Below are 18750 nucleotides of genomic sequence, written 5' to 3'. Positions count from 1 at the left end.
CCAGATGAGCTACTTCTGAACAGTTTACAAGAACAAACTCATCTAAATGGCAAACTAGTGAGAAGACGTGTGAGTAGAGGTGACAAGCCTAACAAGCCTGGTGACAGCTGGTTGTTCAGAAAGGAATTTTAGTTCAACTTTAAATATTTTTTTAGAAAAAGACTTTTACTGTAATTTTAAGTGCCATTCTAAAACACTGCAGCTTTCTAGATAAAGGATACAACCTTCTCAAGATGATAAGCATAAACAATACCATAGTTGGCTTAAAAGCAGCCGCCAATTAAGAAAGCATTCAAGGTCAATCACACACACATTCATCTTAATAGTAAATAGAGCAACTCCTAATTTTACACTGGACTAATCTGTTCATTAATAGAAACAATACCCTTAATGTAACAAGAAATATTTCTCCTTGCATAAGCTTATATCAGAACAGATAACCCACCGATAGTTAACAACAAAGTAAACCTAAACTAATACTTAACCTATTCAAACACTGTTAACCCAACACAAGTATGCATTTACGAAAAGATTTTAAAAAGTAAAGGGAACTTGGGAGTCACAAACCCTGCCTGCTTATAAAAAACATTACCTCTAGCACTTCTGGTATTAGAGGCACTTCCTGCCTAGTGACATCTGTTGAATAAGGGCTGTGGTATCTTGAGTGTGGAAATGTAGCACAGTCATTTGTTCTCTAAGGACTTGCATGACTGGTCATACAACGTTTTTACTGTCTCAATCAGTGAAATTAACCTTCCTGTGAAGAGGCGGGAATAATATAAGATGGGAGGACTCTATGGAGCTTAAATTAATTCATTAATTCAAAAATATAAACAACTGACCTTTTAAAGGATGACATAGCTTTTAATGGATTAACAATTTTGGTTGGGGTGACCCTGGAGAATAAAATAACCTCCTAGTGATTGAAATTTAGACCAACTAGTCAGAATGCTTTATTGCCTATTGTTCTAAAACACTGATCAACAGAACAAGTTATCCTAGGGATAACTGCCATCCTATTCTAGAGTTCATATCAACCACAGGGTTTACGACCTTGGTGCTGGATCAGGACATTGCAGTGGTATAACTGCTATTAATGGTCTCTTTGTTCAACAGTTGAAGTCCTACATGATCTGAGTTCAGACTGGAATAATCCTGGTCGGTTTCTATCTACTATAGATTTCTCCCAATAAGAAAGGACCAGAGAAAGAAGGCCTACTTTGCAAAATGTATTTGAACTAAATGATGATATAATCTACAGTCAATTAATTTATACATACCCTACTGTAGGCAAGGTTTGTCAGGGTTTGCAGAGCCCGGCAACTGCGTGAAACTTAAACCTTTATCCACAGAGGTTCAAGTCCTCTTTCTAAGAATATGTTTATAATCAACATTCTTTCACTAATTACCCAATTTTACTCGCTGTAGCATTCCTTACATTAACTGAATGGAAAATCCTAGGCTGTATGCAAATCCAGAAAGCGCCAAACATGGTCAGCCCCTGTGGATTATTACAACCCATTGCTGATGCAGTCAAATTCTTTATTAAAGCTCCACTATGACCGTCAGGATCATCAGTTTATGTATTTATTATTGCACCAGTGCTAGCCTTAACCCTGGCTCTCACAATATGAATTCCTCTTCCCATAACTTCTCCACCAATTAATATAAACCTAGGCATACTATTTATATTAGCTATATCAAGCCTAGCCATTTATTCCATCCTCTGATCTGGATGAGCTTCAGATTCAAAATATGAACTAATTGGAGCTCTACAGGCAGTAGCACAGACAATCTCATATGAAGTAACATTAGCAATTATTCTCTTATCAGTCCTGCTGGTAAATGGATCATTTACACTTTCAACAGTAATCGCACCAAAAACACCTATGACTAATTTTCCCATCCTGACCCCTACCCAGAATTTGATTATTCTAGCAGAAATCCAATGAAGCGCCATTTGATTTTGCAAAAGTACAATCAAAACCTGTATTTGGCTTCAATGGAGAAAACACAGGCACATTCACCCTGTTCTTCCTAGAGAATATGTCAATATCATTATAATAAACATGTTCATGACAATCCTACCTATAGGAGCATTTTACAACCACTACGTGCCAGAATTATATACAGCCAGCGTCATCATTAAAACACTCCTCCTCACAATCTGCTTTCTAGGGATTCGAGCATCCTACCCACAATTTTGATATGATCAACTTACACATCTCTATATAAAAAAGTTTTTTTTACCACTAACATTAGCTCTGTGTATCTGAGAGGTTTCATGAATTACAAACATCTTTAATCCAACAGCATCTACCGTCATAACAATAGCCCTTGTCATAAAACTAGGTCTTTCCCCATTTCACATCTCAGTCCCTGAGGTAACACAAGTCACTCCATGAACAGCAGGCCAGAACCTATTATCAGAACAAACTTGCACTCTTCTCAGTTTTATACCAAATCTCACCATCCATCAACCTGAACAAACTATTAATCATAGGTATATTATGAATCATAATTGGAGGCTGAGGCAGACTTAATCACCTAGGAAAAATTATAGCCTCCTTGTCAATTGCCCATGTGGGATGAATAACAGCTATTATAATGTATAATCTAACCATAACAATCCTAAGCATGCTAATTTATATCACAATATCACTTTCTGTCTTCTTACTATTTATGCCCAGCTTATGTACAACAACAGGATCATTATCACACACATGAAATATAACACCTCCCATCACAATACTTATCCTCACCATTATAGCACCATTAGGAGGTCTCCCACCACTATCAGGGTTTTTACCCAAATGAATAATTATCCAAGAGATCACAAAAATGAGAACAACATTCTACCACACTAATAGCCATCAGAGCAGTACTCAGCATATATTTCTACTTGCAGCTAACATACTCCACATCACTAACTATATTCCCTTCAATAAACAACATAAAAATAAAACAACAATTAGAATATACAAAACAAATAACCTTCTTGGTGCGGCCCTTATGGAAAATAGTATGGAGTTTCCTCAAAAGACTAAAAATAGAGTTTCCATACGATCCAGCAATCCCCCTTCTGGGCATGTACCCAGACAAAACTATATTTCGAAAAGACACATGCACCGCTAGATTCACAGCAGCTCTGTTTACAATAGCCAAGACATGGAAACAACCTAAATGTCCTTTGACAGATGAATAGATAAAGGAGATGTGGTACATATACACAAGGGGATATTACTCAGCCATAAAAAGAATGAAATAATGCCACTTGCAGCAACATGGATAGACCTAGAGATTATCATGCTAAGCAAAGTCAGAAAGAGAAAGACAAATACCATATGATATCACTTATATGTGGAATCTAAAATACGACATAAATGAACATACCTATTAAACAGAGACGGACAGAGAACAGACTTGTGGTTGACAAGGGGGTGGGCGTGGGAGGGATGGACTGGGAGTGGGAGGGATGGATTGAGAGTTTGGAATTAGCAGATGAAAGCTAATATATAGAGAGGATGGATAAACAAGGTCCTACTGTATAGCACAGGGAACTGTATTCAGTATCCTTGGATAAATCGTCATGGAAAAGAATATGAAAAAGAATATATATATATATATATATATATATATATATCTGAGTCACTTTGCTGTACAGAACTTAACATTGTAAATCAACTGTAGTTCAATAACATTAAAAAAACAAATAACCTTCCTACCCTTACTAATCATAATATCTACACTATTACTACCCTTAACACCCACTCTATCAGTGCTGGACTAGGAATTTAGATTAGTGTTGACCAAGAGCTTTCAAAACCCTAAGCAAGTGCAATTTACTTCATTCCTGAAAATAAGGAAGCAAGACTCAATCCTACATCAATTAAATGGAAATAACACATTTTCATTAAGCCAAATTCTTACTAGATTGATGGGCTTAGACCCCAGGAAATTTTAGTTAACAGGTGAATACCCTAGTCAACTGGCTTCAATCAACTTCTCCAGCCTTTAAGAAAAAAAAAAGGCAGGAAAAGCACCAGCAGGATTGAAGCTGCTTCTTTCAATTTGTAATTCAATTTGTTGATTCACCACAGGGTTTGGCGAAAAGAGGGCTCAATCTCTTTCTTTAGATTTACAATCTAATGCTAGCTCAGTCATTTTACCTCTGTTCATAAACTGATGATTATTTTCAACAAATCACAAAGTTATTGGCACCTCACATTTACAGTTTGTTTCTTGAGCTGGAATAGTAGGCAGCACCTTCAGTCTATTAATCCAGGCTCCCCACTGAGCCTGCGCATCCGGAGCCTGTGCTCCGCAATGGGAGAGGCCACAACAGTAAGAGGCCCGTGTGTGCCAAAAAAAAAAAAAAAAAAAAAAAAAATTATTACTACAGTCTTTAATATAAAACCAGCAGACACATCCCCATACCAAACACCATTATTTGTTTGATCTACCCCAACTATAGCCATATTACTATAATCATCACTCTCAGTCCTAGCAGCCTAAATTACCATACTGTTAACAGATACAAACCTAAACACTACTTTCTTTGACTCTGCAGGAGGAGACCCAATCCTGTATCAACACCTATTTTGATTCTTTGGTCACCCAGAAGTCTCTATTCGTAGCCTACCAGGGTTTGGAATGATCTCACAATCATTACATACTACTTAGGACAAAAAGAGCCTTTCAGATATATGGAAATACTATGAATCACGTCCATTGGCTTTTTAGGATTTATCTTGTGGGCCCATCAGATGTTTACTGTGGGGAAAGATGTGGACCCCTGAGCATAGTCCACATCAGCCACCAAAATTATTTCTATTCCTACAGGAGTAAAAGTAGCTGATTAGCAACTCTTCACGGAGGTCATATTACATGATCTCCCACTATATTATGAGCTTTAGGCTTTACTTTTCTCCTTACAGTAGGTGGTTTGACAGGAGTCATCTTAGCCAGTTCATCCCGGGACACTGTCCTCCATGATACAGACTGTGTCGTAGCACATTCCATTATGTAATGTCAGTGCAAGCAGTCTCCACTATTACAGGAGGCTTCCTACACTGATTTCCACTGTTCTCAGGTTATACACTTAACATGAGCAAAAATTCCCTTCACAACTATCTTTGTAGTAGTAAATATGACTCTTCTTGCAGCACTTTCCTGGCCTTTCAGGGATATCGCTGCATTACTCCGACTACCCTGATGCACATACAACATGAAACATTTTGTCTATAGGCTCATTCATCTCATCAGCAGCAGTAATGCTAATAATCGTCATAATTTGAGAAGGATTTGCATCGAAACGAGAAGTCTCAGTAGTGGAAACTACTACCACTAACCTATAATGGTTACACGGATGCCCTCCACCACATCCTACGTTTGAAGACCCTACCTATGTTAATTTAAAATAAGGAAGGAAGAAATCAAATCCTTGTCAACCGGTGTCAAGCCAGCAGCAAAATCATTATGTCTTTCTCAATGAGATAACGGTAAAAACAAAAATTACATAACTGTCAAAGTTAAATCATAGGCAAAACTCCCGTATATCACGAAGGCATATCCATTTCATCTAGGTTCTCAAGATGCAACATCACCAATTATGGAAAAACTTTTACATTTTCATGATCACATTAATAATTATTTTTGGAAAAGTTCTCTGGTCCTCTATATTATTTCACTAATATTGACAACTAGACTGACTCAGATGCATACACTAGATGCACAAGTAGAGACATATGAACAATTTACAGCCATCATTCTAATCTGAATTGCCCTATCATCAATGTGAATCCTTTACATGAAATCAATAACTTCCCTAACCATAGAAACTGTGGATCATCAATGATACTGAAGCTACAAATACACAGATTATGAAGATTTAAATTCTGACTCCCCTATAATCCCCACATCCGGTCTAAAACCAGGAGAATTATGACTAAGAAAAGTCAACAGCAAAGTAGTATAGAGATAGTCATCAAATATTACCTTCATCTGAAAATGTTTTTACACTCACGAGCTTTTCCTTCTTTAGAGCTAAGAACACCTGCTATCCCAGGACGCCTAAATTAAAGAACCCTAATATCGACAGGACCAGGCCTATGTTACAGACAATAATCAGTAGAAGTCGTTTTCCTGTTTTCAAAGACAGGACAGAGGAGACGGCTGAGACCCAGGGTGAATCTGGAGCTCATGGTGGACCTGCTCTCTGAGCTCCAGAACAGGAACAGGGCCGCTGGGTTCACAGGCCAACCACCACACCCTCCTGAGCAGGATCTTGGGAACCTGTTAGTGATGAGGCAACCTGAGCACCTGTCACCACACCGACACTGTGTCCTATGAGGGGCGCGTGCTCTGAGGATCACACCCCACACTCTGAGGGTCTGCCCTGTAAGCTCCTTCCTGCCTCAGGAGCAACGGCCACTCAGCTACCATCTCCCTCCCCAACTGGCAGGAAAACGGGAAGGCAGCAGGGGCACCAGAGGAATCTCACTCAGCACCAGGTTGCCAGGGGCAGCAGCAGGGACCACGATGATGCAGATGAGGCACAGCCCAAGAGATGGGACCAGAGGGTCTCAAAAGTGTCTGGTCAGGGCTTCCCTGGTGGCGCAGTGCTTGAGGGTCCGCCTGCCGATGCAGGAGACGCGGGTTCGTGCCCCGTTTCGGGGGGATCCCACGTGCCGCGGAGCGGCTGGGCCCGTGAGCCATGGCCGCTGAGCCTGCGCGTCCGGAGCCTGTGCTCCGCAAATGGGAGAGGCCACAACAGTGAGAGGCCCGCATAACGCAAGAAAAAAAAAAAAGTGTCTGGTCAGGTCCTAGCTCATCTGCACCCTGGACACGCTGTCCCTCCTACAGCTTCTATCTGAATGCAAGTTCTTCAGATAACAAAGAGAGAGAGCTTCAGAATCAAAGTCAGCTCTTCCAAACTGACCCGTCAGCAAACACTGAGGGATTCCACTCACATGGGGGGCCTGGAGTCAACAACTCGTAGACCAGAGTGGACAACACTGCCAGGGCTGCAGAAGCGGTTGGGTAGCGCGACTTTCAAGGTTGTGAAATTTTGGTTTTACAAGATGAAAAGTTCTAGGGATGCTGTGATGGCTCCATGACAAGGTGAATGTACCTGATGCCTCAGAAACATGCACCTAAAATGGTAACGATGGTAAAGGGTATGTAATGTATTTTTAGTTCACTTAAAAGATGATAAACTTTTGAAATGATGTCTTGTTGAGATTCCAGTTCGACTCCCCTTTGTCACAAATGTGCGAGGCCCAAGCACCCTCCCCCACGGCAGGGGCCATCATGGTGCCATCCCATGGCTTGTGAGGGACCATTCTTAGCGGGGCTAGTCTATGCTACCTGAGCCCTGACCTGGGGAACCCAGAGAGTGGTGACCCCTATAAATAGATCTGACATATGACATGTAGTGAATTAATAATATGCCACCAAGGGTTACTGCTCAATCAGCAAAACATGGAGCAACAGCTAGTTCCAAGGTGCCTGTGCTTATATGATCATGACAAGATAAATAGAAAAGGGACCACAGGTTAATCATGGCAAAACCCTCAATTCAGACGCTGGAAATCTCAGAGGGAACAAGACACACGGCAGGCAGAAAGCAGATAACGGGTCTCCCGCTACATGTGATCCTGACCCATGCAGATGGGGTGAGACCACACAATCCCCAGACCCTGCACCTGGGGTCACAGGTCCGCACTCACCAGGGGGACCCCACCTCCCCAGACCCTGTACCTGGGGTCACATATCCACTTTGGTCAGGACACCGTGGCTCTGCTGCATGGGCTCCCAACATGTGAACAAGCCAGGTCCCTGGGACCTCCTAGGACTGTAGAAAGAAGTGCAGGTTCCATCTCCACGCCTGACATTAGTCCCAGGAAAGTCAGTCCCTTCCTGTTTCACTTTGGTTCCGTGCTATTTTCATTGTTCTAAAGCTTTCAGACTAAAGTTGAACACAGTACCTTGGCTCTGGCAGGCTCGGCCCTTTCCTTGCTTACCCAGGTGTGGAGAAAACTCCCCAACAGCAGGGCTGAAAGAGGGGCAGCAGGCCGGACCCCGCTGGGTGGGGATGGCCGACCGCAAGGCGGGCACAGTAGCAGCCTCACCTGCTGCCCATCAGCCTTCAGCCCAGATCCATGTGCCCAGCAATCAATTCACCAGGTAAACCTGCCTCCCTCCTCGCCCTCTGCGTGCTGCTGAATTGGAATAATTACCAAGTAGCCCACCTGAGGAGTCTCCAGCGGCCCCAGGGAAGGTGAACCTCAGAGGGGTAAGGACTAAGGCCCCTACGACAGCACTTACCCTGGGAGGGCCATGTAACCACGCTCAGAGCGGAGCGCTATTACCCAGACAAGCCCACCTCAGCTCCAGACCCCAGACATCTGAGCACTGGCATTCAGACAGAAGCACAGAGCTTCCCAGTACTGAGGCCAGGCTGGGTCTCTACCCTGCTCTCCACATCTCCCCTGAAGCTCCGGGACTGAGGCCAGGTCTTTACCCAGGTACCCGCATCCCCGTGAACGATTGCTGTAAAACTCATCAAATCCCCCCGGGTTGGGGGACACACAGTTTTGCGGGGCAGGAGCCCGATGTGTCCCCCTTTGCCCCGCAAAGCAGTAAAGCTGTTTTCTATTTCACCCTAAACTCTGCCCCGAAATTAGATCTGGCAGCGGTGCACAGAGGCCAAGATTTCAGCATCAGGCCCTTGACGACTTGTCTAAAAATAGGGGGGATTCCTTACAAGGACTCCGTAATTCCCTGGACTCACTAGCAGATGTCGTCCTCAACAATAGGCTATCCCTTGACTATCTCCTGGCTGAGCAAGGGGCAATTTGTGCACTTACAAAGAAAACCTGCTGCAGTTTTGGCAATAACTCTGGTCGGATTGAGGTAAACATTAAAGAGATATGTGAGCAAGCTCAAAGGCTACATAGATATAACACACAAGGTCCAGATCCAGGCTGCATTGGAATATGGTCAAACAGAGCCTCCCGGTTTAACCTGGTCTCCTTCACCTCTCGGCCCCCTAACTGCTGTTATCCTCCTGCTCATCTTGGGGCCTCGCCTCCTTCACTGCCTTGTCAACTTCCTTAGTGAATGGATTGAAGCCATCAGACTTCAGGTGATACTAACACAAGGGTACGAGCAACTGGGACTGCAGCCTGGTGACCAGCACACATATTTTCGGCTACTTAGGAACACTTCTGCTCCTCTAATCCAGGGAAAAGCTGCACCTATATTCAGCGACAAGTGGCTTCAGAAGGCAGAACTTTGACCTTCAGATCTCCGCAAGAATGAGGAACAGTAACAAGGAAAGGAGGGATTTTGTCGCCAGAGCTGTGCCAGGTCTTTACCCAAAACCCACCAACCCTCCCCTCCCCCAAACAGGAATAAACATGTATCTTTAAGTCACAGGATCTGCAGACAAAAGGAGGAAGCTATACAGACAAAAAAAAACAAAAAAACAACCGAACCAGCTGGAACCAAGGTGGCAACGAATCTGACCTCCAACAGACCCTCAGTCTCATCACACGCTGATTTTACCACATCAGCTACTGGATGACACACGTAGTGGTGGCCATGCCTGGAAGATGGGGACCAAATAAGGATAGACAGGGGGTGGCACCCCATTTCCAGGAAAACGCTGCCCCTTCCCCAGTAGACGAATGCATCTGTCTCCCCGTCATTAGCCTCACTCCTCCTCCCTTCAGTCTTCACTCTTTAAAATCGAATCCCTCTCACCCCGTCGGTGAGAAGTTGATTTGTGAACTAAGGTCTCGCTTCTCCATTCCTCGGCCACAGAATAAAACTTGGGCTGCGTCGGTCTCAGCTTCGGTTTCCTTTTTTGGCTGCACAAACCCGAACAAGCATCTATTCTATACTTTCTTTTCATTTTTGTCCTTATACCGATAACAAGCGTTGTTGAAAATAATCTCCTAAAAAGAAAAGTCTTTGCAGTGTATTTATTACCCCGGTTTTGTAAATCGGAAAAGAACAACATATCTCCCCGAGACTCAAGAAAGAGGCTCCACCTCCACCTTCAGCTCTCAAAGCTGAAATTCTACTTAAAGAATTTCCTGAACAATTTGCTTATGGGACAGTAACACTATTGTTAAGTACTATGTTAAGTATTAAAATATGACATCATGAAAACTGACATTACTATGGACTTTGTGCATTACATGCCCTTCTACATATATAAGTAGGATACCTATGCTTTATCATTATACATGATCATATAATCATGTATTAATTATCTACTCCATGTGGATAAGCATGTACATCAGCCTATTGATATTACAGTTCAATGCACATTAGATTCCAGTCCCTACGAAACAGTCACAGGGGTAATTGGAGTGACTGCTTTTATACAGGACATATGTTTATTAATTGTACATACCACGTTATTTCCGAACATTTCCCATCAACATGCTTATCATAACCGATAACCAGAAAGCCTCGATAAACCATCAACCCGCCCACAAACGTGCCTCTCTCCGCGTTCTGGGCCACGAACTATGCGGATTTCTATAAAGGAACTATATTAGGCGCCTGGTTCTTATTTCAGGGCCATCTCACCTAAAATTGCCCACTCTTGCCCCTTAAACAAGACACCTCGATGGACTATGCAAGCAGCCTATGCTCACACATAACTGGTTTCATGCATTTGGTCTTTTTTAATTTTGTGGGATGCTGTGACTCAGCTGTGGCCATCAGGGGCCTTAACACAGTCAAGCAACTTGCAGCTGACCTTAAGTTGAATATTATTTACCAACATAGTCAACTATGTGTTCTTGAGTCGACGATCACCAGGCGTAGAGCATTTACACACATACATACATATGCACGTGTTTATCAGGTAAACAGCTTCCTGAGTCAAACCCTCCTACCTAACACTAAAGCTCATATTTTGTAGGCCATCGCGGCCCTGCCGAACCCCCCAAACAAGGCGAAGCACATAACTACGGAAGAGTCAGGTAACCCGTCTAACAAACAGGCTGCCCTTACCTCACCAATCCAAACTCAGTATAACTACAGACTAGCCTGCTCATAATACCGATCAATTACTTACAGAAGGCTTAGATAGAAAGACATCCCCCTAGACCAGCCACGTACCTCAAAGAAAATAAAGAGTGAAATACATTTTAATAATCCCCAAAAGAAAACATATTTAACACGTCGATACTAATTTTAACACAACCCAAACTGCGACACTGAATTACCAATATATGACACATCAATAGTAGTTGAAGTGAGGCTCTGTAAATGTCTAGTTGATTTTGCCAACTTTATAAACACACAGCCTACTAATTTTTAACTAAAATTGCACATGCAAGTATCTGCATCCCGTTAAGAATGCCCTCTAATTCATAAAGGATTAAAAGCAGCAGGCATAGCTCACAATGCCTTGCTCAACTTCTGCCCCATGAGAAATGAGTGATAAACATTAAGCCATAAAAGGAAGCTTGAGTAAGTTATATGAACTAATTAGGGTTGGTAAATTTCGTATCAGCCACCTTGATCATAAGAATAACTCACATTAATAGAAACCCAGTGTAAAGGATGTTAAAGATTATCCCCAAATAAAGTTAAGTCCTAGCTAAGCTGTAACAAGCCATAGCTAAAATAAAAATAAGCTATGAAAGTGACTTTAACATTTCTGATTACGTGACAGCTAAGATCCACACTAGGATTACATGTCCCACTGTGCTTAGCCCTAAATCCAAATAACTGTAACAACAGAATCATTCACCGGAACACTACTAGCCTCAGCCGGAAAGTCAAAGAACTTGGTGGTGCTTCACACCCTTCTAGAGGAGCCTGTTCTATATCCCATAAACCCTGATAAACCTCACCAGCCATATATACCGCCATCCTCAGGAACCCCTGGTAAAGAACAACTCTTAGCGTAATTATCAGACATAAAAATGTTAGGTCAAAGTGTAACCCATGGGAGGGGAAGAAGTGGGCTACATTTTCTACCTCAAGAACATAAAATAATTTATACGGAAGTTCTTATGACATTAAAAAGTCAGAGGACGATTTCCTAGTAAATGACTAGCGTGCTTAACTGAATCAGGCCATGAGCAGGGGCACATTGCCTATCCCTCTCCTTAACTATAGGCAACTTTTCATGACCTATTAACAAGTACCAAACATAAAAGAGGAGATAAGTTGTAACGAGGTGAGCAGACTGGAAAGTGTGCTTGGATGAATCCAAGTGTAGCTTAAACAAAAGCACCTAGTTCACACCCAAGACATTTCATACTGCATGAACAGTCTGTACTAAAAGTAGCCCAAACGTCCCACCAAATTCAACTGGCACAAGTAAATTAAATAAAACATTCAGTCAACATCTAATGTATAGAAGACAGAAATCTAAATCTGGTGCTATAGATAAAGCACCACAAGGGAATGATGAAAGAAGCATGAAAAGTACCAAAAGAACTTACTACCCCTTTTACCGTTTGAATAATGATTTAACTAGAAAACTTTGAGAAAGAGAACTTAAGTTAAATACCCTGAAACCAGATGAGCTACTTAGGAACAGTTTACAAGAACAAACTCATCTAAAATGGCAAAACTAGGGAGAAGACGTGTGAGTAGAGGTGACAAGCCTAACGAGCCTGGTGACAGCTGGTTGTCCCGAAAGGAATTTTAGTTCAACTTACATATTACTTTAAAAAATCATACCTTTTACTGTAATTTTAAATCTTATTTTACAACGCTACAGCTTTTCAGATACAGGATACAACCTTCTCTAGAGAATAAGCATAAACAATACCGTAGTTGCCTTAAAAGCAGCCACCAATTAAGAAAGTGTGCGAGGTCAACCACACACACTTTCATCTTAATACCAACAGTAGATAAAGCAACTCCTAATTTAATACTGGGCTAATCTATTCATTATTAGAAACAATACTGTTAATATGAGTAACAAGAAATATTTCTCCTTGCATAAGCTTATATCAGAATAGAAAATCCATGACAGTTAACAATAAAAGAAACCTAAACTAATACTTAACCTATTCAAACATGGTTAACCCAACACAAGTATGCATTTAAGAAGAGACTTCAGGGCTTCCCTGGTGGCACAGTGGTTAAGAATCTGCCTGCCAATGCAGGGGACACAGGTTCAAGCCCTGATCCGGGAAGATCACACATGCCGCAGAGCAACTAAGCCCGTGCGCCACCACAACTGACCCCACGTGCCTCAACTACTGAAGCCCACACGCCTACAGCCCGTGCTCCTCAACAAGAGAAGCCACCACAATGAGAAGTCCGGGCACCACAACGAAGAGTAGCCCTCACTCAAAGCAACTAGAGAAAGCCCACGCACAGCAACAATGACCCAACTCAGCCAAAAAAGAGAAAGAAATTGTTTAAAACAGAAAAGAAAAGATTTTTAAAAGTAAAAGGAACTCAGCAATACAAACCTATCTGTTTATGAAAAACATTACCTCTAGCACTTCGGGTCGGAGGCACCGTCGGCCCAGTGAGATCTGTTTAAGGGCTGTGGTATCCTGAGTGTGGAAAGGTAGCATAGTCATTTGTTCTCTAAATAAGGACTTGCATGACTGGTTTACACAAGGCTTTTGCTGTCTCTTTTAAGCAGTGAAATTGACCTTCCCGTGAAGAGGTGGGAATAATATAAGATGAGAACACCCTATAGGGCTTAATTAATCCAAAAAAATAAACAACTGAACTTTTAAGGGATAACATAGCTTTTAACGTATTAACAATTTTGGTTGGGGTGACCCTGGAGATTAAAACCACCTTCTAGTGATTAAAATTTAGACCAACTAGTCAGAATGCTTTTTAGCCTATTGTTCTGAAACACTGATCAAGCATATGCTTATGCTTATGGTACAAGTTATCCTAGGGATAAACAACGCAATCCTTTTCCAGAGGTCGTATCAACCATAGCGTTTACAATCAGGATATCCTAATGGTATAACTGCTATTAATGGTCTGTTTGTTCAGTGATGAACGTCCTAGATGATCTGAGTTCAGACTGGAGAAATCCCAGTCGGTTTCTGCCGATACTATAGATTTCTCCCAGTATGAAAGTTCAAGACAAGTAAGGCATACTTTACAAAATGTCCTCAAACGAAATGATGATAAAATCTACATGCAGTTAGTTTCTGCATACCCTACTGTAGACAGGGTTTGTTAGGGTTTGCAGAGCCCAGCAACTGCATTAAACAAACCTGTATCCTCAGAGGTTCGAGTCCTCTTCCTAAGAATATGTTTATAATCAACGTTCTTTCACTAATGACCCAATTTTACTCACTATAGCATTCCTTACATTAACTGAATGGAAAATCCTAGGCTGTATACAAATCCAGAAAGGGCCAAGTAGAGACAACTGGAAACATTTACCAACCATCATTCTAATCGGAGTTGCCCTATCGTCACTGCGAATCCTTTACGTGACACATGAAATCAATAACTCTTCCCTAACAGTAAAAACTACGGGTCAGCAATGATACCGAAGCTACTAATACACAGATTATGAAGATTTCAATTCTGACTCCCCTATAATCCCCACATCAGATCAGGGTTACTGATCACTCGGCAGAACATGGAGCAGCACCCGTTGCAGGTTGTCCATCCTCAGGTGAACACAACAACATAGAGAGACGAAAAGGGACCACAGGTTAATCATGGCAAAACCCTCAACTCAGACGCTGGAAATCTCAGAGGGAACAAGACACACGGCAGGCAGAAAGCAGATATGGGGTCTCCCCCTACATGTGATCCTGACACACGCAGATGGGGTGAGACCACACAATCCCCAGACCCTGCACCTGGGGTCACACGTCTGTACTCAGCAGGGGGACCCCACCTCCCCAGACCCGGTATCTGGGGTCACACATCCACCTTGGTCAGGACACCGTGGCTCTGCTGCATGGGCTCCCAACGTGTGAACAAGCCGAGTCCCTGGGACGTCCTAGGACTGTAGAAAGAAGTGCAGGTTCCATCTCCACGCCTGACATTTGTCCCAGGAAAGTCAGTCCCTTCCTGTTTCACTTTGGTTCCGTGCTATTTTCATTGTTCTAAAGCTTTCAGGCTAAAGTTGAACACAGTACCTTGGCTCTGGCAGGCTCGGCCCTTTCCTTGCTCACCGAGGTGTGGAGAAAACTCCCCAACAGCAGGGCTGAAAGAGGGGCAGCAGGCCGGACCCCGCTGAGTGGGGATGGCCGACCGCAAGGCGAGCACAGTAGCAGTCTCACCTGCTGCCCATCAGCCTTCAGCCTAGATCCATGTGCCCAGCAATCAATTCACCAGGTAAACCTGCCTCCCTTCTCGCCCTCTGCGTGCTGCTGAATTGGAATAATTACCAAGTAGCCCACCTGAGGAGTCTCCAGCGGCCCCAGGGAAGGTGAACCTCAGAGGGGTAAGGACTAAGGCCCCTACGACACCACTGACCCTGGGGTGGCCATGTAACCACGCTCAGAGCGGAGCACTGTTACCCAGACAAGCCCACCTCAGCTCCAGACCACAGACATCTGAGCACTGGCATTCAGACAGAAGCACAGAGCTTCCCAGTACTGAGGCCAGGCTGGGTCTCTACCCTGCTCTCCACATCTCCCCTGAAGCTCCGGGACTGAAGCCAAGTCTCTACCCATGTCTCCACTTCCATCTTGAAGCTCCCAGGATTGAAGCCAGGCTGCATCTCTACCCAGGTCTCCACGTTCTAGTGTATGCAGAACACAGTCTGTTCTAAATGTTCTCATTTGTAGATAGCACACGGTCAGGTCTAAAACATACTCCGTCTAGACAGAGCATGGAGAGATCTAAATCTATGGTGTAGACAGAACTTGGCCAGGTTTAAACTACTTTAGGTTTGATCTCCTACGAGGCACAGGTCACACACGTGGGTTCTCATCTCTGAACAGGGGGCTCACTGTTGTGTGGGAACTAGGATGTACGTTTCTTGGAAAATAAATTAACATCAGACTCACATCAGGAAACTGAACAAAATCTTTCTGTCATTAAACATTTCAACATGCAAAACAAAAACGTTACAGATTTCTCTGGTCACATCATGGTCAGGATCCCGGGGTAAGCCAGGAGCTTCTTGTAGTGCAGCCTAGTCTTTTTCAAGGAAAGACCAGAAGTGGCCTGATTCCAGCATCTCGAGCTCCCAGCAGGAGGTGGCCGCAATGGAACCCTGGGCAAGACCGTCCATCCCACAAGCCAATTCCGAGTGGAAGGCTGATGGCGCCGAGGGCTTCCAGTCAAGTTACTCTGATGCCCAGAGCGTGCACTGCACTGTCTTCAAGGGGAGAACACGTGGAGAGGTTGGGGGCACAGAAGCCATCCAAGCGGAGAACTCACAGACTGAGCTCCTAGGGCACCTGTTCATCTCCACATGGAGGCCCGCCTGCCCACCATGGGCTGCACGCCACCCGCCCATCACCCCCGTGACACAGTGCCTGCTCTTTCAAAAGCACAGGGTCTCATGAAGGAGACCCAGTGGTCCACCCTCGAGTCCTGATGCTGAGTTTGGGGAGAATGAACTCCCCTAATTGGGTGACGGGACCCTCTGAGGAAAGGGCTGGTGGCCCCATTCGAGTCAGGGCCTTACTGCGCGATGGGAACACAGGAGCTAAGTTCAGGGCCTGGAGGCTGGGGAGGCCCCCCCCCAGCCCTGGCTGGGCTCTCCAACCGTGACGTTGTAGCTTAAAGGGGACCCGGAGAAGATCACTGAATGTAATGGGGGCCTAAGCTGGACCCTGAATGGAGCTTAAAGAAGGTGTGAATGACATTACTGAGATAGTTACAGCGACTGGAAAACAGACTCTGCGTTAGGACATCCTGCTTCATCCATTTAAATGCTCGAGATCCGTGACCTTTACATGGATACACAGGATTGTTTGAGCAGGTGTGTGCTGAGGTATCTGGGGCCTAATTAAGTCTGCAACCAACTTGCAAGTGGTTCTGGCAAACACACAGGTGTGCACACAGGCATGCACAGCACACACACTAACATATGTACCTGCACAACATAAGTATATGCACACACACACTAGCATATGAATACACATGCACACACATGCATAGCACACATATGCCCATGCACACACTAACACATGCAAATGCACACGTGTACCTACTCAAACCCAAGCACATGCACAGCAAATGTATGCACACAGGCACATGCACACACACAGCACACACACAGGGAATAAAGTGAATATCGTAAAGCGTTAATTCCTGAACACAAGTGAAGCGCATATGTATTCTTCCCTTTTTCTTAACTTTGACGTTTTTCAAAATAAATAGTTTAAGAAAAAAGGTAATAGTAAGTGACTTTTGATGCATAGGACTTTCTGATGTTATTCCACAAATACTGTAAGACGTGAGAGATTAATGTAGATATTACATGTGTCCATCAATGGATGAATGGAGAAGGAAAACATGGTCCATCCATTCAATGGAATGTTATTTAGCCTAAAATGGAAGGAAATTCTGACACAGGCTACAGCATGGATGAAACTTCAGGGCATTATGCTCAGTGACATAAAGTAGACACAAAACAACAAATAATGTTTGATCCATTCATATAAGGCCCCTAGAGCAGTCAGATCTATAGAGGCATAAAGTAGGATGGTAGGTCCCAGGGGCTGCAGGGAGTTAATGTTTAATAGGGACAGTTTCAGTTTTGCAAGATGAAAAAGTTCTGGAGGTGGATGGTGGTCGTGGTTGCACAACAGTGTGAATTACTTCCTGATCCTGAAATGTGCACTTAAAAATGGTTAAGATGGGTACTTCCCTGGTGGTGCAGTGGTTGAGAATCCACCTGCCAATGCAGGGGACACGGGTTCGAGCCCTGGTCTGGGAAGATCCCACATGCCGCGGAGCAACTAGGCCCATGAGCCATGGCCGCTGAGCCTGCGCATCTGGAGCTTGTGCTCCGCAACAAGAGAGGCCACCGCAGTGAGAGGCCCGCGCACCGCGATGAAGAGTGGCCTCCGCTCGCCGCAACTAGAGAAAGCCCTCGCACAGAAACGAAGACCCAACACAGCCAAAAATAAATGAATAAATAAGCTTTCATTTAAAAAAAAAAAACCAAGCAATGTCAGAACTACTCTCGTGTGTCGACTAGGGGACCATGGGTGGTGGGGGAACTGGAGCCGGGCAAACACCCACAAAAGCATCCCGTGAGGCCCTGGGCTTTCTGGAATTTACACCAGAGTCTTGTCCGTTAGTATTTTTTGTTAATTATTTACTATACATCCTGTATATCAGTTTACCTAATAAACATATGTACCCATATATGCACCATTTTGCGGGGAGCCCATTGACAATAGAGGTTTGTGTGTTATCTGTTTTCCCATGATAGCATATTTTCATCTTTGTTATCTCTGTACCACTGTCCTTCACATCATCTTACATCATAAACTGCATGTGTGCTGGCTCTTTTTTCACTGGAGAGTGGGGTCCTGACAACTGGCCATCCCTGGCAGAACTCAAGCCCTGAAACGTTGGCTGGACTCACACCCCAAACCTAGGTGTCCAGGGGTATGGATTTTCCAGACCTTCACCTCAATTCCACAACTTGCCGAACTGGAAGAACCCGGCCACTCTGCACACTCAGGTGTCAGCCAGAGCAGTGGGCAGAGATCCTATGAGACGGAGGAGGAGAAACACGATGTGTCCTATCAGCAGGTCCACCCATTATGGCTGGGGTGAAGGTGGGCACCCTCACGTGAG

Source organism: Lipotes vexillifer, unplaced genomic scaffold (assembly GCF_000442215.2).
Source record: "Lipotes vexillifer unplaced genomic scaffold, Lipotes_vexillifer_v1.1 scaffold437, whole genome shotgun sequence".
Taxonomy (NCBI): domain Eukaryota; kingdom Metazoa; phylum Chordata; class Mammalia; order Artiodactyla; family Lipotidae; genus Lipotes; species Lipotes vexillifer.
The sequence above is the reverse complement of the archived record's forward strand: the minus strand, read 5'-3'. Positions refer to the sequence as shown.